Consider the following 26,066-nt stretch of genomic DNA (forward strand, 5'->3'; position numbering starts at 1 on the left):
AGATTTAAATTTAACAACTGATCAAGCATCAATTGCCATTTGTGGAAGAGAGTTCCAAACTTTTACCACCTTTTATGTGAAGAAGTGTTTTCTAATTTCACTCCTGAAAGGTCTGGCTCTAATTCTTAGACTATATCCCCTAGTCCTAGACTCCCCAACCAGAGGAAATAGATTCTCCACATCAACCCTATCAGTTTCCCTTAATATCTTGAAAACTTCAATCAAATCACCCGCTAACTTTCTAAATTCCAGGGAATACAACCCTAGGTTGTGTAATCTCTCCTCATAATTTAGCCACTGGTATCCAGGCTGCACTCCCTCCAAGGGCAATATATCCTTCCTAAGGTGTGGTTCCTAGAACCTTTCTCACTCCTCCAGGTGTGGTCTAACCAGGGCTGTGTATAGCTGAAGCATGACTTCTACCCCCTTGTATTCTAGGCCTCAAGATGTAAAGGCCAGCATTTCATTAACCTTTTGATGATTTTCTCTACCTGTTAATGGAATTTTAATGATTTGTGTACCTGGACCACACAAGTTTTTTTGAAACTCCACTGTTTCTAGCTCATCATTTAGGAAATACCCTGTTCTAATATTTTTAGGTGCAAAGTGGTGACCTCACATTTGCCTACACTGAAAGGCCTTTGCCACAGTTTTGCCCATTCACTTGATCTATCAATATTTCTTTGTAATGTTATGCTTTCATCTACACTGCTTACAATGCCACTTTTCTTGGTCTCATCTACAAATTTGGTTATGTAGCTTTCTATTACATCATCCAACTCGTTTATAAATACGGTGAAAAGTTGAGGCTCCAGTACAGATCCTTGCAGGACACTGCCAGTCACATTTTGCCAATTACAGTAACATTATCCTGACTCTGTCTCCTGCTGCCCAGCCAATTTTCTAACCAGGTTAATAATTTGTCTTCAATTCCATGAGCTTCAACTTTAGCTAACAGTCTCTTATGAAGGACTTTGTTCAATGCCTTCTGAAAGATCATATAAACAACATCCAGAAACATTTCCTTGTCCACTACTTTAGTCACCTCTTCAAACTATTCAATCAGGTTCCTCAGGCTTGACCTACCCTTTACAAAGTACCATTTGTGCCAGACAATGGCCATCTCCAACAACAGAGAATCTAACCATTTCCTCTTGATGCTCAACAACAGTACCATTGCTAAATCCGCCACCATCAACATTCTGAAGGTCATCATTGACCAGAAACTTAACTGGGGCGGCCACACAACTATTGTGGCTACAAAAACAAGTCAGAGGCTGCAGATTCTGCACCAAGTAACTCACCTTCTGACTCCCCAAAGCCTGTCCACCATCTACAAGGCACAAGTCAGGAGTGTGATGGAATACTTTCCACTTGCCTGGATGAGTGCAGCTCCAACAACGCTCAAGATGCTCAACATCATCCAGCTGCCTGCTTGATTGTCACCCCATCCACTACCTTAAACATTCATTCCCTCTACCACGAAACCCGCGAAGGATGAGGGCAGCAGACTCATGGGAAGACCACCACCTGCAAGTTCCCCTCCAAGTTGCACACCATCCTGACTTGGAACTATATCGCCGTTCCTTCACTGTCACTGGGTCAAAATTCTGGAACTCCCTTCCTAACAGCACTGTGGTTGTATCTACCTCACATGGACTGCAGTGGTTCAAGAAGGCAGCTCACCACCACCTTCTCAAGGGCAATTAGGGATGGACCATAAATGCAGGCCTAGCCAGCGATGCTCACATCCCATGAAAGAACAAAATAAATCCATGTATATATCACACACACACACACACAATCCTATCATACAGGTAGATAACTACTTACCTTAAACTATTTACAGTGAAAAACCCTCTTCCCCAGGAGGTCTGTTATGTCATTAGATTGCTGTATTGTACTTACTAATTGCTTTATAAATTATCTTCGACAATGACCACTGATTTCTTTAGATATTGACACTGACTTCTGGAAGTTAGGACAAATGGTCCCAGATAGTGCCAATAGCTTCAAAAGGGGTTATTTATGCAGGAAAGTTTGAAAGCCACTGCACAAACTATGCATGTTATAGTAATCTAAAAAAGATAGATGGTTAAACTTCAAAGTTTACTGAAAAATAAACCGTCAGTGAATTGGACTTCATGTCATACACCCACATGACTTAACGGTTTATTTTTCAGCAAACTACTGAGTCAAATATTGAATCTTCTAGATAAAACAAACAACAGGGCTCTACACATTTTGAAGTGCCCTATGTAACTGCTAGGTTTGCTTAGTAAAGTTGAGCTAGTACACAGTTCAAGCAATCTTGTTACAGTGAAACTTGATCTGACAAAGTGCTGTTGTAATGCTAGAATTGTAAAATGAGGGGATTCCATCGTATTACATCAGCTATGCCATACTTGCATATACCAACAGAAAATCAATATGCAATGGAACAAAATAGCCTTTGTTTCAAAATTTTCAGGTTAAATACATAAGAACTCTTAAACATGCAACACATCAATTTCACAAACTATATTTCACATATCAAATTCCATCTATTTTCTAACACAATCTGGCAAAGACCAGATTTATTCATAGAATGATACAGAACAGAAAAGCATTCGGCCCAACAAAATCTCTACCAGGAGTTTGATTTTCCCACAATACCCACCTTGTCTAGTCTCATGCCCCCTACCTTTTAATGTTCCCATTTTTCATGTAAATATATAATTCTCTTTTAGAATAATTTACACTGCTTATCACAATGGTTTGTAACAGAGAATTCTGAAGTCTGACTAGCCTCTGAAAAAAAAAACTAAGCTTTTTTCATTCTATGATTACCTTAAAATTTATGTCCTCCTTGTTACCATCTCACTGACCAGCAGAAATAGTCTATTAGTCACCTTATCATAACGGATGACACAAAAATTGGTGGGGAAGCTTCATGGGGATCTGGACAGACTGAGTGAGTGGGCAAGTACATGGCAGATGGAATATAATGTGGATAAGTGTGAGGTTGTCCACTTTGATAGGAGGAATGGAGGTGCAGAGTATTTCTTAATTGGTGAGCAATTGGAAAGTGTTGCCGTCCAAAGGGACCTAGGTGTTCTTGTTCATAATGCTTAACGCCACCCTCGACAGAATATCGCACACTGGTGGCAATTAATAATAAGGAAAAGGGGCTATATTCCATCAGGGGATGGCTCTTCAACCAACCAAGATAGTTTTACGTCCCTCCCTTCCTTTCTTATGACTGTTTCGCCATTCAATGAGATCATGACTGATCTGCAATCTAACTCCATATGGCGGCCTTTGCACGAATATCCCTTGATACCTTTGGCTAACAAAGATGCATCAATCTTGAATTTAAAATTAACAATTGATCTCGCATTAATTGCCATTTGTGGAAAAGAGTTCCAAACTTCAAGTACCCTTTGTGTGAAAAATATTTCCTAATTTCACTCAAAAGGTCTGGCTCTAATTTTTAGATTATGCCCCCAGTCCTACATTCCCCAACTAGCAGAAATAGTTTCTCCCTATTTCCTCTATCCGTTCCTCCTGCCCTCCAGGTATTTCACCCAAGTGGCCATTATTCACTTGGGAACCCGGACAGAACATTAGGAGCTACTGAAATGGAAGAGTTGAGCCAGTGCAGATTCTATCCTAATTTGATATCGGCACAGATTTTTCTGCAGGGGTCACTGAGTATCAGGAATAGGAAAAGCTAGCCAATTCCACCCCCCCCCCCCGCCACCCACCCTTAATCTATTAGCATTTATACTAAATGTATTGCCCCATACCTTGAGATCAATCAGCTCAGTACAGACTGGAGATATGGATACCTCAGCTACTCATTGAATAAATTTGCTGAGTTTTTTTGGAAAGATGCTGTCTTATTTTCTTAGCTTTTCCATTTATTCTGGTCTATTTCATCTTCCACACACTTTGAGCATAATTCCTTACTTTGAGTTATTTTGTACTATTGATTTGGCTGTAGGAGCACAATGTTCCTACAAAATAAAAGAAAAGTAGCAATCGAGCCAATGGGGAAGTTACATTTTAATTTTAATAACTTGGAATAAAGAAACCTGTTACAAACAATTTACTGAGATCAGCAATGTGAGAAAAACAAAAACTGAGATAAGGGCACCATTAGATCAATAAGTTGGAGAAATGTCAGTCATAGTGACGACCATATCCATGAACCCCCACTAACACCATTTCTCTTTCTGTCCTCACTGTTTCACTATGCCCTTTAGGGAAGGAAATCTGCCGCCGTTACCCGGTCTGGCCGACATGTGACTCCAGATCCACAGCAAGATGTTTGAATCTGAACTGCCCTCTAAAATGGCTTAGTAAGCCACTCAGGGGTCAAGGGCAATTAGGGATGGGCCACAATTGCTGGCCTTGCCAGTGATGCCCACATCGTATGAAAGGATATTTAAAAAAAATCACGCCCCTTCACCACTGGCTATCTGCTGAACCATCGGATCAGCTGCAAGTCACTTCTGGCCTGATTAAAACTATTTATGGGAGATGAAAGGATGTCTGAACATCTCCTCCACACAATAGTGTTTGATCAAATACTGGCTGATACCAAATCAGGAAATGAATCTGGATATCTGATCTCTTTTCTCACCCAAGAATTTTGATTGGGCATTCTTCTTCTTTGGCCTCCTTGTCTCGGGAGACAATGGGTAAGCACCTGGAGCTGGTCAGTGGTTTGTGGAGCAGCACCTGGGGTGGCTATAAAGGCCAATACTAGAGTGACTGACTCTTCCACCGGTGCTGCAGAAAAAATTGGTTGTCAGGGCTGTTACACAGTTGGCTCTCCCCTTGCGCTTCTGTCTTTTTTCCTGCCAACTGCTAAGTCTCTTCGATTCGCCGCACTTTAGCCCCGCCTTTATGGCTGCCCGCCAGCTCTGGCGATTGCTGGCAACTGACTCCCACGACTTGTGATCAATGTTACAGGACTTCATGTTGCGTTTGCAGACGTCTTTCAAGCGGAGACATGGACGGCCGGTGGGTCTGATACCAGTGACGAGCTCGCTGTACAAGGTGTCCTTGGGGATCCTGCCATCTTCCATGCAGCTCACATGGCCAAGCCATCTCAAGCACCGCTGACTCAGTAGTGTGTATAAGCTGGGGATGTTGGCCGCCTCGAGGACTACTGTGTTGGAGATACGGTCCTGCCACCTGATGCCAAGTATTCTCCGGAGGCAGCGAAGATGGAATTAATTGAGACGTCGCTCTTGGCTGACATACATTGTCCAGGCCTCGCTGCCGTAGAGCAAGGTACTGAGGACACAAGCTTGAAACACTTGGACTTCTGTGTTCTGTGTCAGTGCGCCATTTTCCCACACCCTCTTGGCCAGTCTGGACATAGCAGCGGACACCTTTCCCATGCGCTTATTGATTTCTGCATCGAGAGACAGGTTACTGGTGATAGTTGAGCCTAGGTAGGTGAACTCTTGAACCACTTCCAGAGCGTGGTCGCCGATATTGATGGATGGAGCATTTCTGACGTCCTGTCCCACGATGTTCGTTTTCTTGAGGCTGATGGTTAGGCCAAATTCGTTGCAGGCAGCCGCAAACCTGTCGATGAGACTCTGCAGACACTCTTCAGTGTGAGATGTTAATGCAGCATCGTCAGCAAAGAGGAGTTCTCTGATGAGGACTTTCCGTACTTTGGTCTTCGCTCTTAGGCGGGCAAGGTTGAACAACCTGCCACCTGATCTTGTGTGGAGGAAAATTCCTTCTTCTGAAGACTTGAACGCGTGTGACAGCAGCAGGGAGAAGAAAATCCCAAACAGTGTGGGTGCGAGAACACAGCCCTGTTTCACACCACTCAGGATTGGAAAGGGGTCTGATGAGGCACTGCCATGCTGAAGTGTGCATTACCACATCATTATTCCGAGGGTAATCACTAATCAGTACAGCATCAACAAACTGATTCCCGTTCAAAAGTTAACCAGGGTTTCCATTCCTAATCAACAATCAATAACCGCTGCTGGAATGTACATACACAAGGACAATAGTTGAGAACAAACTCAAGTCTAGCCATGATGCCCACATTGGCAAATAGCCTGCAAACATGTGTGAAAAAATAGCACATTGGGCGAGGTACTGGCATCCACAAAATCAAATGGCAAGCAAGAGTCAATGCCTTTAGGAGAGGAAGGATGCAAACTGTAGGAAGAAAAATAAAAAAAAAAATAGATTCCCGCGAAATGCCTTACCATTGTAAAATGAAGAACAAGTACAAACCTGCCGATCACAGTCAGCACTGGGTGGAAGAGCGACAGAAATGAAGCACCTGCTGTGCTTTGGAGACACTTAAACAAGTAAGGTGCACATAAACAATGGGAACGATTGTCTTTAACAATTGGTGCAGTAATAACAACTTAACTCAACCCGCTATGAGGTGTTAAGACTTCCTATGCTGTTAACCCTTTGAATACTGAAACTCTTTCCAGCTTTCAATACATGCTCCTCTCTCCTCTCAATCTGCCCCCTCCCAAAAATATTTCTCTAAGTTTATAATCCTGAGCCTTAAGATCGGGAAAAAAATAGAATTTAGCTGCTAACAATGCTACTGTATTCCTCAAAGGGTTCATTCAGAATTACCACATACTTATGATTGTTTAACAAAGAAAAATTAAGAGAGACATACAAGGGGAAGTGTACATGGATGCTGATCATGATGCATTCTGTTCCAGCAAGCAAAGGCAGTACATTTTAAATCTTGCCTCTATGGGGCATTGCAGCTGCCAGTAAAAATGAGACATATGCCATTTTGTGGTTGGTGGAGAAAGCACAGGGTTTGTTTGTTTATGTGAGATGAATGTAGAAATTACGACCGATTAAAACTGTGTTTCCTTTTAATTCTTTATAATTTTATTTCAAGAGAACTACCAGCAATTTAACACTAATGCTCACCTCACCATGAACTAATCAAATCCAGCAAAGATCAAAGGTGATCCCCCAATCCCTGAGTTTCACCCAAGGGAGTGAAAACATATGAGGTATGATTAACACACAAACCTGTAAATTTATGAACCTACTCCCCCAAAAGCAAAAACCAAATGCAAAAAAAAGTGTGAAAAAATTACACACAAGATTGTACAGACATATCACAGTGTATAGTGGTGCAGTAAACTCAATTTCCCAAGTCTAGACATTCTGGTTATTATTTTTAAGACAGTATTATGTGCAGCCTTTCAATCAATGTTCTGTAAATGCAGCTTTTATTCCTCTGACATCACAGCTCTGCTTTGGATTCTTTCTCCATGGCAACACAGGTCAGAGTGCTCAAAGGGAAATCAGCTACTCCAGTCAGAATTCAAATATTAAGCTGAAATATAAACAAACACTCAGCCAAATGATGTTCACTCCAGTCAAGGGAGTTGAGCTTTTGTTAGACACCAAGTCATGTGGATTCGGGTTTCCAGCCCTGGAGACTCAAACCTGCCTGGGTTTCTCTTCTGTGTTTCGTATTTCAAGTGTATGATTTCAGAAATTGTTCACTGGCATTGTATTTCTTTCCCCCCAGAACATCCTCAAAGATCACAACTAGCAGTCTCTCTATGCACAATCTAAGTGTAAAGGTTAATTATCCAAGCACAGGTTCATGAGGGGTGCCAGGGCACAAAAAACTGCAGCATTCCCCAATCCACATGCTTTAATTGAACTGGTACAAAACAAAGGCAAAATTGTTGCCAGGTGACACCCACAGCACCATGAAAAACCATCACATATGGGCACCAAGTCAAAAGGCTAAATCCAAGCAGCACATTTCCTGCACCCTGCTCCCCACCCCTGGCCAAAAATGAGCAGTACACTAAGGAAATATTTGCACTTCTTTAATAGATACTCTATTAACAGTGAAACATACTATTTAAAAAATGCTTTTATATATCTCTACTGAATAAGCATAACCTTGATACAACCACTGTACAATACTCACACATGCACAGCATCAAGTCTGTTTTTTTCTATAGGGACTGTTCTAGTTGCTAAGATACAACCAGCATTGCAAATGGAAATGGGTCAGTAAACCTGTAGAGAGATACTGTGCTACTCCAACCATGCAGCTGTTATGACACAGATCTAAATCCCCTTTAATATTTATTGCCCGTAGTGTAAGCTTCACTCTGAGTACTGAGTGTTTACTGAACATTGCACCATGTTCCACCGCCCCCCCCCCCCCCACCCCCACAAGGCGTTACTGCTGAAGCTATCCTTATGTTATTTTCCATAATTTTCTTCTGTGGTTAACCTAAATTAAATTGAAGCTTATGATTTCGACGTGGACTTGCTTCTTAGGATGTTAACCAAAAGCTACAGACTACGTGGAGAACTGCAAAGTACACAGACATCTAAATAGGTGCAAATGGGCAACAGCAATTCATATTAGCGTCTTTTTGCTTTATTCTTCATAAAATAAACTACTTTTGCGAGACAGTTATTCAGTACCCGATCAACATGCTGTCAATATGAAAAGGTTCTTTTCAACAACATCCATTAAAGGTCATTCATCATTAAATCAATCTGTTCCCTCATTCAGCCACCTCAGATTTTGATTAATTTTGACAGTTAGGCCTTCACCTTATTAAGAATAGAGTGCCACAATCTGGACTGCTCATTTCTAGATTTGTAAGGTATGTGGTAATTAACACTGGAGTACAATGCCCAATGTCTTGAGGCAATATTTTACATCACTGTGCACACCGACTTGGAATGCTTTTAATGGACTGGAGGAGTTGGATCTGTTTTGGACTTGTTCAAGTTAGTAACAGATCTACTTTACTGGAATCTGCATAAACAGGTCAAATAATGAATAATGAAATCTGTATATACACAGTCCTCCAAGTTAGCCTAGACGGTCAGAGTGTGGGTAAAGACACCAGATCAGACTGAAAAAAAAACTATAAAAAGGATTGTAAAAAAAAAGCACCAAGTTAACAGGAAGTACTGTAACTGCAATGGAGCCATTCTGATCAATTAAAATTGATTTATATTTTTAAAAAAAAATTTTTAAATCAGCTAATTTAGGATCCATCTATCTAATACAAGCATGGTAATATTCAGCTGCTTAGGCTCAATTTTCAAAAAGATTTACAGAGTTCTACTTATGAAAGCTAGTGGACCCATTCAAATTGCAAAGTGGACCTCTGAATTCCTGGGACCACTCATTCTTTTTTTTTTAAACCTCATGAGAATTAATGAAGTGACACGGCCCGAGTTCCTCAAACCCCATTGATACCATTTTGCACACAGTTGTACAAGTAGCATTTGGCTTGACCTTTTTTTAAAATGACTAACAGTTTATGTATTTGAAATGCAGTTGGTAAATAGACAAGTGTGGTGTTCAATTGTAATAGGGGTAATACATTTAAATCCTGCTTCTAGTAAACCAAATTTGAAAGGTAAAACATGAATGGCACAGGACACCCATTATCGGACCAGGTGAATAGTTCAGTTATTCTAGATTTTCAGATTACAAAAATCTCAGAGGCGGGAAGCAGCAGAGGAGGAACAAACTTGACAATTTAACAGTGAACAAGTTAAATCCAAATCTGCAAGTTATGAGATCTGCAAGTTCCCCTCCAAGTCACACACCATCCTAACTTGGAACTATATCGCTGTTCCTTCACTGTCGCTGGATCAAAGTCCTGGAACTCCCTCCATAACAGCACTGTGGGTGTGTCCACACCAGATGTACTGCAGCGGTTCAAGAAGCTCACCACCACCTTCTCAAGGAAATTAGGGATGGGAAACAAATGCTGACTTTGCCAGCGACGCCCACATCCCATAAAACGAATTTTTAAAAAGAATGCCTCTAGATACGCGAAGCACAACAGCAGATTTGAGCATGGAGAGTGGGAGGTGGGTATTATGGTAAGAAGCACTTTCAACAGTTGTTTCTACCTTAGCCCAAGTAGTTGATATCCTCCTTCAGTTACATACAAACATTCCCAAGAGATGGGGAACACTTTGGCTCTTCAAGTTTATTGTGATACTGGATACAATTAATAGACTACCCGAAAGGAACTGGAAGTTTGAACGTGGACAAGCTATTCTCGCAAAACATGCACTAAAATTAATTTTGGACCTTGCTGGTTGGCTGGTTCATCAATTAGGTCAATGAATCAACAGTCAGAGCTTCATCTGACATGTCCACTCAATATTAAATGCAATTATAGCCAACAAGCTGCACCTTTGTAACAGATTTACTGAATTGGAATGTTCAATAAATCACATTATTAACAGCCAAAATACAGCATCACCTCTGACTAATATTATTATACTGCAAATCCCACTCCAGCACTTGAGCAAAAATCTAGTGCATTATTGAGGGAATGCTGCATTTTCAGAGGTGCCATCTTTCAGATAAGACATTAAACTGAGGCCTGTTCTAACCTCTCAGGTGGATGCAAACGATCCCATGGACTATCTCGAAGACCAGGCAAGTTATCCCCAGTGTCTTGGCAAATACGTATCCCACAATCAACATCACTGAAATAAATTATCTGGTCATTATCACATTGCTGTTTGTGGGAGCTTGCTGTGCACAAACTGGTTGCCACGTTTCAAACATTAAATCAGTGACTACACTTCAAAAGTACTTCAATGGCTGAAAAGTACTTTGGGACATCCTGATGTCATCAAAGGCCCTATATAAATGCAAGTCTTCCTTTTCATACATAGTTAGCCAACTGTTTTTCTGTATAAATTCATCTTTTCTTTATTCTTTCATGGGATGTGGGTGTCGCTGGCAAGGCCAGCATTTGTTGCCCATCCTAATTGCCCTTGACAACTGAGTGCCTTGCTAGGCCATTTCAGAGGGCAGTTAAGAGTCAACCACATTGCTGTGGGTCTGCAGATTTCCTTCCCTAAAGGACACTAGTGAACCAAACGAGTTTTTACGACAACTGATGATAGTTTCATGGCACTATTAGTGAGACCAGCTTTCAATTCCAGATTTATTTTATTAATTGAATTTAAATTCCACCAGCTACTGTGGTGGGATTTGAACCGGTGTCCCCAGGGTACTAGCCTGGGCCTCTAGATTACTAGTTCAGTGATATTACCACTATGCCACTGTCTCCCCATATCTATTATCTTAATGCCCTGAAAGAGGCTCAGACCATGAAACTGGTTAAGATCAATCAACCTTACTGTCATAAAGCATGCAAACTAGTCTTTTAGTTACTCAGAATTGTAAAACTACCAATAATGAAGCATTCTCTATTCTACAAAGACAGCACAGTCACAGGAACTGCAGGTTATAGAATTCCCAGCATCCTAACAGATTATCCAACTGATAGAAGCATCAGACTAGGCAAGAGTCACTTACAGTCGCTATTTCTTTGCAGAATTTTAAGCTGAAGAATACAATTATTACTTTGATCACATATATATTTATAATTTGAATTTTATACCCTTCAAGCTAAGGAATGTCAGTGTTAGGGAGTAAAACACCTCTATTTTTAACACCTAGCATCAACACCAAGTACTCTCAGTTGAGGGACAGTATGCAGCAGAAGAACAGAAAGCTCACCTTTAATCTGACTCAACACGTGTTTTTAACACCAAACCCTTAGTACCCCGTTTCACCAGTGTGGCACTCTTCTCTCAAAGTTTCCGTCCTCGAGGACTCTGGCTGATATTACAAAACTATAACTACTTTTATAGATTAATACAACACAGAAGGAAGCCATTTGACCTTGTGTCTGTGTCAGCTCTTTTGTCCAATTAGCCCCACTCCTAAGTCCATTTAGCACAGCCCTGCAAATGTTTCCCCTTCAATTATTTATCCAATTCCCTATTAGAAGTTGCTACTGAATCAGCTTCCACCACCCTTTCAGACAACACATTCCAGATCACAACCTGCTATATAAAACAATTTATCCTCATCTCCTACCCTGGTTCTTTTGCCCAGGCCTCACGTCACCAAGTTACTTCATGATTTGACTCCTCTTTTACCCTCTCTAACCCTGAAGAGCAGCATCCAATAAGAATTGGGTTAAACCCAACCAGATCTTTTCATTTGGGTCCTTACAGTCAGCCAATGTAGTCTTGCTTCCCATCAGTGTGAGCTGGATCCAAATCTATATCCTAGAAGTGAAAGGATAGTGTGCTAACTCAGTCCAGACAAGAATGAATTAAAAAATATGATAATTTGTAACTTATGGAAACACACAAACTATGAATAAGGCATACGTGTTTCAGATTAACCAATATTTCAGCTCCCTGGACATCAATGCACATGTTCAAACCTCTGTCAGATTTCCACCCCTGCCACAGCACTGAAACAGCCCTAATCAGTCACAAATAACATTCTCTGTGACTGTGGTTCATTAACCTTCTAGGCTTTCTCAACCGCTTTGCAGCCTCTTGCAAGGTCAACGAAACCATCATTCCCCAATGCTACTCTCTACTGTCCTTGCTTGCTTAGTTCCAGTCTTACATATCCAAATGTCGCCACAACATCCCCAGCAAAGGTTTCTCTTCCTGGCCCGACATTGTTACCTTTGGAGACACCCAAGGATGCATTCCCAGCCCTCTCTTCTTCCTCATCTTTATGTTGTCCCTTGGCGACAACATCCAATGATATGGGCCGGAATTTTTCCCTCAGCGGACGGGAGCCGTCCGAGTGAAAAGTCGGTGGCGAACACGTCTCCGCCTGGCCTGGGGATCCAGACTGCATTTTGCTGTTCCCAGGCCTTTAATTGGTCTCAGCTGGGACTTCCACCTCATTGAGGCAGGAAGTCCCGCCTAATGGAGCTGCCAGCAGCACCATCGGGAGCAGTGGCCACTGCTGGGACTGCAACCCAGCCATCCGAAAGATGATGTCGGGTAGCCGGAACGAAGTTAAGCTTTTGGTGCCTCTCCGGGGATGATTGGTCGGGCCCCTGCAAGGCAAAGGTGGTCGATTGGGGGTGGTTGGAGCAGCAGGCGCGGCCCTCCGTCAGATGCAGGGTGCCTGATCATGAGGGCCTCCCCCCACCCCCCCCCAACCCCAGGCCATCACAGAGTCGCCTGCTTTTGACAGGCGGCTTCTCTCAGGCCTGGGCCGCTCGACCAGCCACAGTAAAATCCCCATAGCGGTGGGTGGAGGCCCTTAAGTGGCCACTTAAGGGGCTCGATTGGCCTGGGGCAGGCAGGCCGGTTTTCGTCGCCGCCTTGCGTAAAGTGTCGGCAGAGGCGGGAGTGGTTCGGGAAGGGCTCCATGAGCCCCCTGCTCCATGTTACACCTCCCCCAGCCACCTTCCCGCTCTTTGGGCGTGTTGGGTGTTGGAGGTGGTTAGGGGAAGTGGGGGCAGCCCTCCATCGGGCACAAGATGCCCAATCATGAGGTCCCTCCCCCAACCACCAACCCCTCCAGGTCATCAGAGTGCTGCCTACTTTTGTCAGGCTGATTCTCACGGGCCTGGGCCGCCTGATCAGCAACGGGTAAAATCCCCGTGGTGGTGGGCGGATGCCTGCCCACCCCAGGCCCTTAAATGGCCACTTAACAGCCTTATATAAAAGCAAAATACTGTAGATGCTGGAAATCTGAAATAAAAACAAGAAATGCTGGAAATACTCAGCAGGTCTGGCAGCATCTGTGGAGAGAGAAGCAGAGTTAACGTTTCAGGTCAATGACCCTTCATCAGAACTGTTCTGAAACATTAACTCTGCTTCTCACTTAACAGCCTTGATTGGCCTGGGGCAGGCAGGCCATTTTTCGACGCCGTTGCCCTGCATAAAGGGGCGGCGGAGGCGGGAGCACGTTGGGAAGAACCCCCCCCCCACCCCCACCCAAAGCCTCCCGCTCCATTTTACGCCCAAACACACCCCCCCCCCCCCCCCCACCCCACCTCTTTGGGAAGGGCATATAATTCCAGCCAAAGTGTCAAAATCATTTATACAACTTGAATCCTGATGTAATATTCAACTGATTAAATAAATAGGTAGACATTCTCTGAAAGTGTAACACAAAACAAAGCTCCAAAGTATGACATCCTAGTGAAAACTGCACAAAGTATTTCAGACTGGACAAATACAGAAAATGATCTACTCGCAATTGCAGAGTGAAGTAACTTGCTCTCCAGAGTGAGGTCCAGAATAACTGGATTGTTGTGTCTTGAACAAACTATCTTTGCTTTTAGCAGTAGATGAAAATAATTGCATCATGGTTTGAAATAAAAATATTTCTGTAGTTGTTATGGTCACTGATAGACGATCAAAATTTATGGAATTCTGAGATTAAATGAATGTGTCTGTAAAATTATATCAACATTACAAATTCTCACTCGGCCACATTTCTTTACAGCGAATGACGTAGATTATTTTAGCAGTTTTATGAATACCATTTCTGCTGACTGGCATTAATGCCTGCCTACTCTTTCTCCCAGCAGCCAAATGATTGTTAAACAAGACTCACATCTACTCATCTGAGGTTCCTGAATGCCTGAGCGTCGTGCCAACATACTGAACTTTCCAATGTCATGGCACATTGTGCTAGGGGAAAACGTTAGTAGGAAAAAGCCAAAATGTTCCTATTAGATCACATTACCAGGGACGAATTTGCAAAATATTGTTTTGAAATGTGAATGTTGGGATTTTTATTTTATTCTAGGAAATCTAACCAAGTAGTCATTTCCCAGGCCTATTCAACTGTGAAACTCCTTATCTCCCCATCAGTGTTTCCTTCCATCCACATTCCACCTTGGGACATTTTAATATGCAATATTATAGAATCATAGAGTCGTACAGCATAGAAACAGGCCCTTCGGCCCACCGCGACCATGCCGACCATAACGCCTATCGATACTAATCCCACCTGCCTGCATTAATTCCATATCCCTCTATGCCTTGCTCATTCAAGTACCTGTCCAGATGCCTCTTAAATGTCGCTACTGTTCCTGCCTCCACCATCTCCTCTTGCAGCTCATTCCAGATACCCACTATTTATTACCTTTCAATATAAAAGGTGCTATATAAATACAGGTTGTTGTTGCATTACTTAATCACTAATTCTTGAGTTACCTCATCATCTGTTGGTCTCAACTGTCTTGGTGTAATGCAATGTGGACTCCTAGCTCTTCACTTAAGTTTCTCAAAATAAAATACACAAAGCAAGAGAAACATAGCCATCTGCTGCCAAATGCAAGGAAACTTGACAAGTTGTGTAACTTGACAAGTTGTGTAACTTGAATAGAGTAAAGCTCCCATTTAAAACAGAATGAAGCTCTTCTTCTGCTGAACCAACTAACAGATGGTTAGAACATTTTTCCATCAAGTACTTTACTTGATACCCAAGTATCACAACTGGGACTATTTTCACTGAGAAACCTGCCCACAGTGAAATCAGCTGTGTAATAGGAAGACGAGAAAATGCTACCACCCCTATGGAGAAAACAACACAAATGAAGCTGAAATATTCAGCAATCTACCACTGCATGGTTCAGAACAATAACAACTTGCATTTATATAGCACCTACAACATAGTAAAACTTTCCAAGGCACTTCATTGGAGAGTTATCAAACAAAATTTAACACCGAGCTACATAAGGAGATATTAGGGCCAGAAGATTGTTCAGAGTCAAGTTTTAAACAGCGTCATAAATGGCAGAAAGTGAGGTAGAGAGGCAGAGATGTTTAAAGAGGAAATTCCAGAGCTTAGCATCGCAGCAACTGGCAGCACGAGTGTCAATGGCGGAATGATGAAAACAGGGGTGTGCACGAGGCCAGAATTGGAGGAGCCCAGAGATCTCATAGGGTTGGAGGAGGTTACAGAGATAGGAAGGTCCCTGGCCCATGGAAGGATATGAAAACAAGGATAAGAATTTTAAAAATAGAGGCATTGCCTACCCAAATGGATCAATTTTTAGGGAGAGTGTATAATTCCTGTTTAAACTTCGTCAATTTCAAAGATTTAACTGCAGCCTATGGTTGTCCATGCATATGCCAGTCTTCAAACTTTGACATACTGCAAATAGTTCAAGTTGATATATGTATACATTTACCTGACCTGCAACTGCTAGTAAACGCTCATCACGTTCTTTCTATTGGCAAGGTTTTTTATTTTCACCTTCACAAAAATTGCTTCCCTGGAGAATGGGAGACCAGCTAGCAAAGCATTGAAACAATCAAGTCTGGAAATGGCAAAGACACGAATGGGAGAGGTGGGGGGGTGGGGGGGGGGGGGTTTGAACAGCAAATGGGCTGAGGAAGGGCAGAGATTGGTGATGCTGCTAAAATATGGTTACAGCTCTGAAATATATGCCACTTTGATTTGGTATCAAAATGAGGAAAATGACTCAGCTTTTTGAAAGCTAAATTATTGAACCCTTTCTCCACTTTGGTCTCTGCAATATTCCTTTATGTAACTCATTTCCTGAAGGGATTCCAAAAACTTGTTCAATTCATATCTGATGAATTGGTGTCATATATTGTGCCTACTGTGCATCTAGTGACTCAATAGTATACATTATCTATGAATCATTAGTATTTTCTGAATGGAAAGCCTGTAGAATCAGTTTTAATATTAAATATTGTTTTCTAAAAATGTTGTGTGAGAAACTAAGCTGCAGTGAATAACTGGACATTATAATTTCATCAAGGTCTAATGCCTGAATCAAGTTCAGGTTAATTAATGTTCCTTTGTCTGCCAGCTAAAGGCTCCCAATTGTTATGAGATTGTGCACTCTGAACGCAATTCCTAACTGATATGAATTGACAGGAAGAAACTGCCCATAATTTGTGACTATATGGCAATCTTATTTTCCAAAGGAAAGACATATAGCTGATATGGGAAGTGAAAGGTTGCACGAATACAATACGGGTGCTCTTAGGTGGGGAATTAAGAAATGGAAAGCATGGAACAAGAAAGGGCATTTGGCATATCAAGCCTTGTTTTCTTCAACAGACCCTGTCCAACCTGTTCTATATTGGATGTGGTCCAAACCATTCAAATCATCTGAGAGAGATTTAGGCACATTGTTGGACCGTGGAGGTCTGCTTACAGACCTACAACACTCAATGTAGGAGGGTTTAGCGTCATAAACAAGAGTGTATCCCATTTTCAGCACGGGTAAATGTCTGAAATATAGCAAATGACGGAAAAAGGGGTTTACCAATATCTCAGGGCTCACACAATATCACCAAGCACTCAAGTTATGCTCTCTGCTTATAACTTAATTTGGACATTGAAATCACTTGTAGTTAACCTCACAGCATTAGTGTACATGTAATGGTGTAATTATTAACTATATCTTCATGCCTCTTTAAAGTGAACTGCCACATGACTACAATGTTATGAGATACAAACTTGCACGATGCAACTGATGTCCTGAACAGCCCACCAGCCACCCCCCCTCCCCGCTCCCCCCAACCACCTCCAGCCAAACAAAAAGATTGGTGGTATCATACAATTGTGAGAGGCCTCATTTACAATGCTAAAATTACACAACTAACATGACTGCAATAATAAATAGAATGATATTTGCACAGATGTTGGCATTCTATGCAGGGTGAAATAGCCTCTTTAACCATTTCTGCACAGACCATCTCTGGAATACTTGGGTATTGGAACACCTGTACTTTTACATACAGTGAAGTTATTTTCTTTTATTTTTCTGGCAGGTAGTAGTTTATGCAGTTCAGGGATGTAAATGCTGGAGAATCTCAAGGATCCTTAGTGGCATTACTAAGTCTGGTTCACTGTTCAATGATGAGTCAAACTGTCTGTTAATTAAACTCGAACAGAAGTTGATGATATCATGAGATACATGTCTTCTTAAAAGACAGACCATCTGGTCCCATAACTTGAATTTTATTTTTAAATGGATAATGGTTTAAAATGTGAACTGCCTATGAGAAACTCTATCTTGCCCCATTCCTTTATCCACACACATATAACACAGTTGTTTCAATGACAGATGGTACAAGTAGTTTTTGGCCAGTGGCCTTCTGAAAGATTCAACACTAGCTTTGGAGCCACAATGTGCCGAAGTTAGTCCTTGCATTTTACAGTTGGCTAGGAAGGTGAAAACGTGTTTCTGCTTGAACCAAGTAAAGCCATTTTAGCTAACACAAGAAACATTACCCCCAAAAGTCCTGGAGGAGAAAAGGCTTTTCAGCCCATCAAATCTATGCATTGAGCACCTTATGTTTCCCATTATAGCAGCAAACTGTTCTGAATGTTACATACATTCTTCCCAATATACTGAATTTAAATTTATGTTTCCTCTTGTAATACCCACAAATTAGTGAGAGTGAAACCAGATCGGAACCACTTGTGAGCATGTTGCAAATACACCAACTACTTCACAACACTTGCCAATACGTCATTATTACTGAGGTAACACCTAATGACTCCATACGTGGAGCTATACCATGAAACACCCATTTAAGTTGCTTTTCTCACTGTAACATACTTTCCAGATAGCTCCCAGGACACAGTAGTAAATGAAAGTCATCACAGGATATTAAAAAGCACTGTAGTGCAGGGTCACTGGAGGCTATCCTAAACCTGCAGCCAATGACAGACTGAAATGTGACATTGAAACTGGGCACCTTTATGCACCCTTTCTGGAATTGCCCGACTGTAGCCCATTTTGAAAAGAAATGTGAAATTATAAAAGGCTATAAAAGAGCATTCTTCTTCCAGCACACACACTAAAAACATATTATACAACATATAAAAACATACAAACCTGAACGCAAAGCTGGATTGCAACTTCACCAGATTTTAACAACTCCCTGAGTTACCTTAAAGCATTGGTAAAATCACTCCTCAAATACTGATGCCTTGTAGAAATAAAGCTGCAAAATTATATATATGGAATTTTGCTTTAATCATTGGAAAATTTTGAAAACGACACCGTTAATTAACTATGTCCTTATAAGAGTCAACAAACCCAGGAACAGTACATAGGGAAATCTCTACATCCTGAAGTTGAGCCACTTATCCTTACTTGTCTGTCTGTTTAGTGAAATGCAGTCAGTACCAACATATTGAATATTATTCATACCTCTCATTGTCTGCTCAGTGGCTAGTTCAGGTTCACAAAACTCTGAACATTTAGCTCAGATGCTGCATATTTCAACAAAGTTGAATTCACTGAAGGTCAGACACCAGCTATCAAGACTGTAGATTCCACCGAGCTCCTCCCCCCTCCTCCAACTGCCCCAGAAAAATAGTGGGGCTCGCAGGAATTTGATTTAGGAGTTTCAAAACTTTTTGACTGTCAGATAAAGACTTGAACAAGAGTTATGTTATGTTGCTCACTATGGATAGATTCCTTAATGCCAAAAAAACCTCAAAAGTTGAATACCCAAGAAATAATTTAATAAACCTACAGCAAATCAGTATGGAAAACTTGAATCAGTTAATTTTAAATAAAAGCTTACAATTTATTGTGAAACTCTTTCCACCATATGGAAAGCATGACACAGCCAGCTGCCGACAAGTACTGACTGAAGCAATATTGTGCAAGATGGAATAAACTTGCACTGCCTGAGTAGCACATTTTATAAGACTTCGCTATAAATTAAAGAGAAATGTGGTATGTGGAACAACTTTAACACCCAAGCTTTAAACACAAACACAGCAAGCATTTCAGAAACCCTCTCCACCTCCAGGACCAGTTTTTTTGGCTTAAGATCTGCAGGAAATTCCTAATGATCATCATCATGTGTTCAGAAAAAAATCCCTTTCCTGCCAAGTCTACCCTAAAGGACATATGTTGAACATTCTGCACACATTGTATGCTTGCAATCCTTCTGCCTTTCTCTAAAATTTTTGTCCTGTGTCCATATCTCCCATGTTAAAGAAACAGTGAGCTCACTGCTGAAGGGCTGAGCACAATCACAAATGGCCATTTCTCTGCAGGTACCATTTTCGTCCAATAAGCCTTTACCGTTTTATTATACCAGGTTGTCATTTAAAGACTTGAATATCTTTCATGTTTGCTGGTTTTCCCTGGCTAAAAGCCAGCTTGCTAGGCTGTCAGCTTCCTGCTGTGTCTGAGTCACATGGCAGTGAATGCAACCTAGTAACACCCAAAGTACTTGCTGCTTGATGCTGTTCAGTAATCACAGACCAACAATTCATTCGAATACTCGGCAGTGCATAGCACTCTGTGTTCTTCCACTGTGTACACATGTGAAATGTTCTGACACAACGGTTCCTTCAGAATTTAGATTTGTGCGTAGCCACATTTAGCAAATTAAAAACAAACTGCCAACCCTGCGGACTCTTCAAAGAGATAAAGTTTGATTGATCCCAGCCAGAAATAGATGTGTTTCACCCACACAACTCCCTCCTACCAAATGGTACATAGCTCATTTACAGTGAAATGTTTGAATCAAATCTACTAACGATCCCATGCACAAAATACAAGATTGCGGCACTCAGAGCACTTCTATCGACTGGAAGCAGCAGCTGTTGCTCACAGCTTCAAATTCTGTCCATTGTTACTCCCTGATTCTTTCAAGGCTATAGTGCTACAGGCAACAGTTTCTGCCTCAAACCTAGTGCCTAATTTGACAATTCTTCCTATGTGAGACTAGACAGGAAGTACTGACATGGTGAGAATGGAGGGGGGGGGGGGGGGGGGGGAGAAAAGAGGAGAGGAAGAGAGGGCACCATACCTGAATTTGATCATGTTGACTAACATGCGTGCACACACACACACACACACACACACACACACTTTGCAGCAGGGACACTGGATGGCATTTAGGAGCTGAAACTTTGACTGATTTTCCCCTTGCTAGTGATGCTGAGGCCAAGTTTCCCACTGTTGCATTGCCTGACAGCAGCTAACCTCAGTACAGAACAGGAATCGAATTTGAAAGCTTTTTGTCAGTATGGCTGAGCTATTGGAAGAAGATTGCTTTCAATACACACACACTCAATATATGCTCACATCGATTATTGTAGCACAATTGTTTGGTTTTCCAGAAAAAGTGCACCAGAAAACTAAATAGGAATAATTTTTCGTGTCAGATATTGATGAGCTTGGCAAAATGTGGAATTACATTTTTGATTTTAGTCAAATGAACATAGGAGCAGGAGTAGGCCGTTCAGCCCATCGAGCCTACCCCACCATTCGATATCATGGCTAATCTTCCACTTCAATGCCTCTCATATCCCTTTATGTCATTTGTATTTAGAAATCTGTCAATCTCTGCTTTAAACATACTCAATGACTGAGCTTCCACAGCCCTCTGGGGTAGAGAATTCCAAAGATTCACAACCCTCTGAGTAATTTCTCCTCATCTCTGTCCGAAGTGGCTTCCCCCTTATTTTGAAATTGTGTCCCCTGGTTCTAGACTCCCCAACCAGGAGAAACATCTTAGCTGCATCTACCCTGTCTATCCCTTGAAGTATTTTGTCGGTTTCAATGAGATCACCTCTCATTCTTTGAAACTCTAGAGAATACAGACCCAGTTTCCCCAATCTCTCTTCATTGAACAGTCTCACCATCCAGGGAACAAGTCTGGTGAACCTTTGTTGCACTCCTATGGCAATAATATCCTTCCTAAGGTAAGGGGACCAAAACTGCACACACTACTCCAGCTGCGGTCTAACCAAGGTTCTATATAATTGAAGCAAGGCTTCACTACTCCTGTAGTCAAATCCTAAAATGAAAGATCTCACATAACTCATAAGGCCGATAGATATCCGAGCGGCTGGGGGGGGGGGGGGGGGGAATGCAAGGATGATACATAATTAAAAGATTCTGACACACAGTAAAAATTGCAACAACAAATGTTGTGACTTTATGAACATTTGCAGATACAGGTGATTGAATTGTGACATCTGATATTTTATTTCATAAATGACTATGTATATGGAAAGTTACTGAAAGTAACATTTTTAAAAATCTAATGTTGCCACTGTCCCTCAGAACAACAAAAAAATAGAACAAACAACACGAAATCCATACTGTGGTACAGCAACTGGAAATACTGTTGTATATTTGGTGACAATGCTATTATTCATAGAACTGAAAAAATTCAATAAGTATCAGAAATTAACATCCTATTAGCCATCATTTTGCTTTTGTAATGAGAAATCTGCTATTAACTGGGAATATTTTAAAAATGTGGTCAAAATAGTTGAAGACCAGACCGTTAAGACGACTGTTCTATTCTCCTTCCAAACTAGTGCATTTACTCCGTCTGCTGCCAGAGATCACAGGATAGTCTGTCTGAAGTGGAACTGTACTCATACAACTTCAGAACTTTATAACCAACAGATTGGATGATAACTAGCACTAATGCAACAAAGTTCACTCTGCCATATTTTCCTTTTCAACATTAGTGACCTGAAGCACCCATTTTTACAAAGGCTACTGACCGAAGGCAGAACAACAAACTTAATGGGGATAACGGAGCATGGAAATTCCAGTTGTTAAACATTCTTTTGATTACTCCATTATTTTTCTCAACTTTTCTTGCTCCTTTCCCTCAAACCACCCCCCTCCCCAAACCACCACTTTTCATCTTCCCTTAACAGTAGAAGCATTTAACTATCCATTACTGTGCTGGAATGTAGCAAACTGCACAATGCTTCAAGCACAAGGTTTCCATTACCACCAGCATGGTAAACAGAACAGAACAGCCAGGGAAATAAAACCACCTGGTTCTGTTCAGGGAGAGCTCAGAATATCCTGAGTCTTGTGTGCCAAGGCAAGCCTTCAGAAAGCACAAACTGATAAAGCAAAAACCAACATTTTACTGTTTCCCACAAATGGTGTTTCATCTGTGTGCAGTTTGATTTGAAAGAGTCGGACATCTGTTTTGCTAATGGGGACATTTAAAAAAGACAAATGGACTGTAGATGAATTAAGAATGTGAATGAACAAATATACTTTGCTCTGTCCTCTTGCTCCACATTACAATTACTTTGCTTTAAAAGACTAAAGTTTAGTGGCATATTATGACAGCAATGAAACATGCTGCATTACACTTTTTTTTTCTCAGCAGGTTTAAGTTGATTTCAACCAGATCCACCTACAGATTTGAATTATTTTGCTTTGCACGAGAAATTTTTTTTAAAAAGAGGAACCAGTGTTCCAAGCTGCAAAGCCCACATTTATTACAATACAAATAAATCACTTGCCCCTATGCAGAGGTCGTTAGCAAAATAGTTATTGTTAAAAACTCCTCTTACTCCATGCCTGTGAGAACACATTGAAGTTCCTGCAAAGTCAATCTGAAGAATGCAGTTTGCGTATTCATGTCACTGACCACCAATCTGTGAATGACGGAAACAGAACCCTGAGGCAAAGATCATAGGTCAGCCTGCACTGCAGCTGTACTGTGCAGTTGCATTTGAATGAAAAAAAAAGAAACAGTCCAAAATAACAGCAGTGAGCATTTAAACTACAGATGTTATTTTCTATAAGGCTTTTCAAAAATCAGACAAGTAACAACAACCTCCACATCTACATCCAATGCCCAGTCTTTCCTACAGAATATTGCAGGTCACTTTGAAAGCATAATGAATGGATGGCTTAGCTAATATTGAAGATAACAAGCTGGACAAAGCTGAACTGCACTGTGGCCCAAACAGCTTTCCATCCCACCCAGAATGGATAAACAAGTCATGTACTCTTCACAGTAACAAATCTACTCTCGACTCGTTTTCTCATTTGAAAAACTATAAATGCTGAAAGAAAGTAGAGCTACATGGCAGGACAGTCAGTGTTTATAAAAGGGAAGGCAGGTTAACAGAGGATGCAAGACCCTTCCTCTGATCTAAAGAATGAAAGTTCAGTGAATAATGTGAGAAGATGATAGTGAGCAGTTTAACTCGCATTTAGTCTGCAGGATTGGGGAAATAGGAACAGCAAGAGGCCATTTAGCCCCTCAAGCATGTTCTGCTATTCAATTAGACGATGGCTGATCTGTATCTGAACTCCATCTGCCCACCTGGATTCCGTAAGCTTCAATACCATCTCCTAACAAAAATGTATCAATCTCCATTTTGACATTTTCAATTGATTCCCAAGTCTTAACAGCTTTTTGGGGGAAAGTGAGTTCCAGATTTCCAATACTCTTGAGGGAACTCAACAAGTTCTACAAATTAATGGATCAATTAAGAAAAGGCAAATTTAGGACTTGTAGTCGCAGGTTCCTCTTCACAGAGCAATCAACACATGCAACAGACTTCCAAGTAAGGTAGTGAAGGTAAACTCCTAGACTCATTTTAGAAGCAGTTGGATGACGTGATGTAGGATCTTTCTGGTTGGTCAAGGCTACAAGTTCGACACAACTACAGTTCACAAAGTGTCAACCAATCAGGGAAACTGGTCATTAAACGGAATGGATCAATTTTACTCACGACACATTAATCTTAAGTTTTCTGGATTTTTGTATTCACTAGATTTTGGAAGATGTCAGAATGAGTCAATAGCCTGTGATCTGTTGACAAAGTTAAAAATCACCTGTGATTAACATGTAAAATAATTTTTTTCCTAGGATTGTTGGCTGGATGAAAGTCAGACAAAGAAGCCAACATTTTGTAAACTGGGTCAGAGAGCTAGGTCAGTATGTTATGGTCATGGTTATTTTTTTTTTTTATAGAGATACAGCACTGAAACAGGCCCTTCGGCCCACCAAGTCTGTGCCGACCATCAACCACCCATTTATACTAATCCTATACTAATTCCACATTCCTACCACATCCCCACCAGTCCCTATATATTTCCCTACCACCTACCTAGCCAAGGGGTAATTTATAATGGCCAATTTACCTATCAACCTGCAAGTCTTTGGCATGTGGGAGGAAACCGGAGGAAACCCACGCAGACACAGGGAGAACTTGCAAACTCCACACAGGCAGTACCCAGAATTGAACCCGGGTCGCTGGAGCTGTGTTGCTGCGGTGCTAACCACTGCGCCACTGTGCCGCCCATATTAATATTTTAAAAATTTGTTAACAGATTTTTCAGTTTGTGAAAGTGAAAAGCCACTCTAGGAAATGCAACACTTGTTCATTTTGAGAACTACCTTCAGCATCAAGCAGCCTTCAGTAAGAGGTCTAATACAGCAATATACAGAGTAACATTCCCTATATTCTGCTCCAATTAATAATGTGCTTTAACCCTAGCCTCTGAAGAGCACCCCAACAACAACCTGTATTTATATAGCAACTTTAACACAGTAAAACGTCCCAAGGCACTTCACAGGAGTGTTTTAAATCAAATATAACACTGAGCCACATAAGGTAATGTTAGGGCAGATGACCATAAGCTTGGTCAAAGAGGTAGGTTTTAAGGAGTGTCTTAAAGGAGGAAAGAGAAGTAGAGAGACAGAGGCTTAGGGAGGGAATTCCAGAGCTTAGGGCCCAGGCAGCTGAAGGCACAGCCGCCGATGGTGCAGCGACTGATACTGGGGATGATCAAGAGGACAAAATTAATGGAGTGCAGCTATCTTGGAGGGTTGTGAGGCTGGAGGAGATGAGAGAGATAGGGAGGTGCGAGGCCATGGAGGAATTTGAAAACAAAGGATGAGAGTTTTAAAATTGAGGCATTACTTAATCAGTAGTCTATCTGACCCACTAGTGTGACTGCTTTCAATTTCCTACATCAGCCACCCTTATGGCCTCAGAGAGAGCTCGCTAATTTAAAGCCATTTTATGGTAGTTTAGGAATTTAGGCTCCCAAAAACCACGGTTGAAACCACCCAAGTTTATTTGGCCTTACAGCCACTAGAAGGCAGGCTTTTGGAAATTCCCTAACAATCAATCTAGACAATTTCCAAAACTGGATCTGAAAAGTGAATGGGCAATATGTTAATCCACATGAGCTAGTCTATATGGTCTAAGAAACTCCTTCCTTCTATTTTCTACCCCATTGTGTTTGCACCCTACATATACGGTGCCGTCTCGAATAACAGCACACCTTACTCAACCTACCAAGACCCGCAGGTAAATAATGCCTTCTTTTGATCATATTTCCATATATTTAAAGATATAGTCCAAAATAACCTGCAAAAATGCTTGAGCTTTCACTTGTGCGACATCGTGATGCAAATGTTTTATGTAGGAAACAAAATGATCTTGTTTCTTT

General features: G+C 41.4%; 1 protein-coding gene across 12 annotated transcripts in view; it reads right to left on the bottom strand.

The window, feature by feature from the left end:
- The window catches only part of ahdc1 (AT hook, DNA binding motif, containing 1), a 158,905-nt gene that overhangs the window by 83,183 nt on the left and 49,656 nt on the right, over positions 1–26,066 (bottom strand). The window contains exon 1 of one of the 12 annotated variants that reach the window (XM_068011722.1): positions 23,165–23,235. The exons of 10 other annotated variants lie outside the window; for them this stretch is intronic. The gene's annotated coding sequence lies outside the window, so the exon portion shown is untranslated. Of the gene's footprint in view, positions 1–23,164; positions 23,236–26,066 lie in introns of those variants that run through there. One more of the 12 variants, XM_068011725.1, reaches the window with a different exon arrangement.

The sequence above is a fragment of the Heterodontus francisci genome, chromosome 31, assembly GCF_036365525.1.
Source record: "Heterodontus francisci isolate sHetFra1 chromosome 31, sHetFra1.hap1, whole genome shotgun sequence".
Classification (NCBI taxonomy): domain Eukaryota; kingdom Metazoa; phylum Chordata; class Chondrichthyes; order Heterodontiformes; family Heterodontidae; genus Heterodontus; species Heterodontus francisci.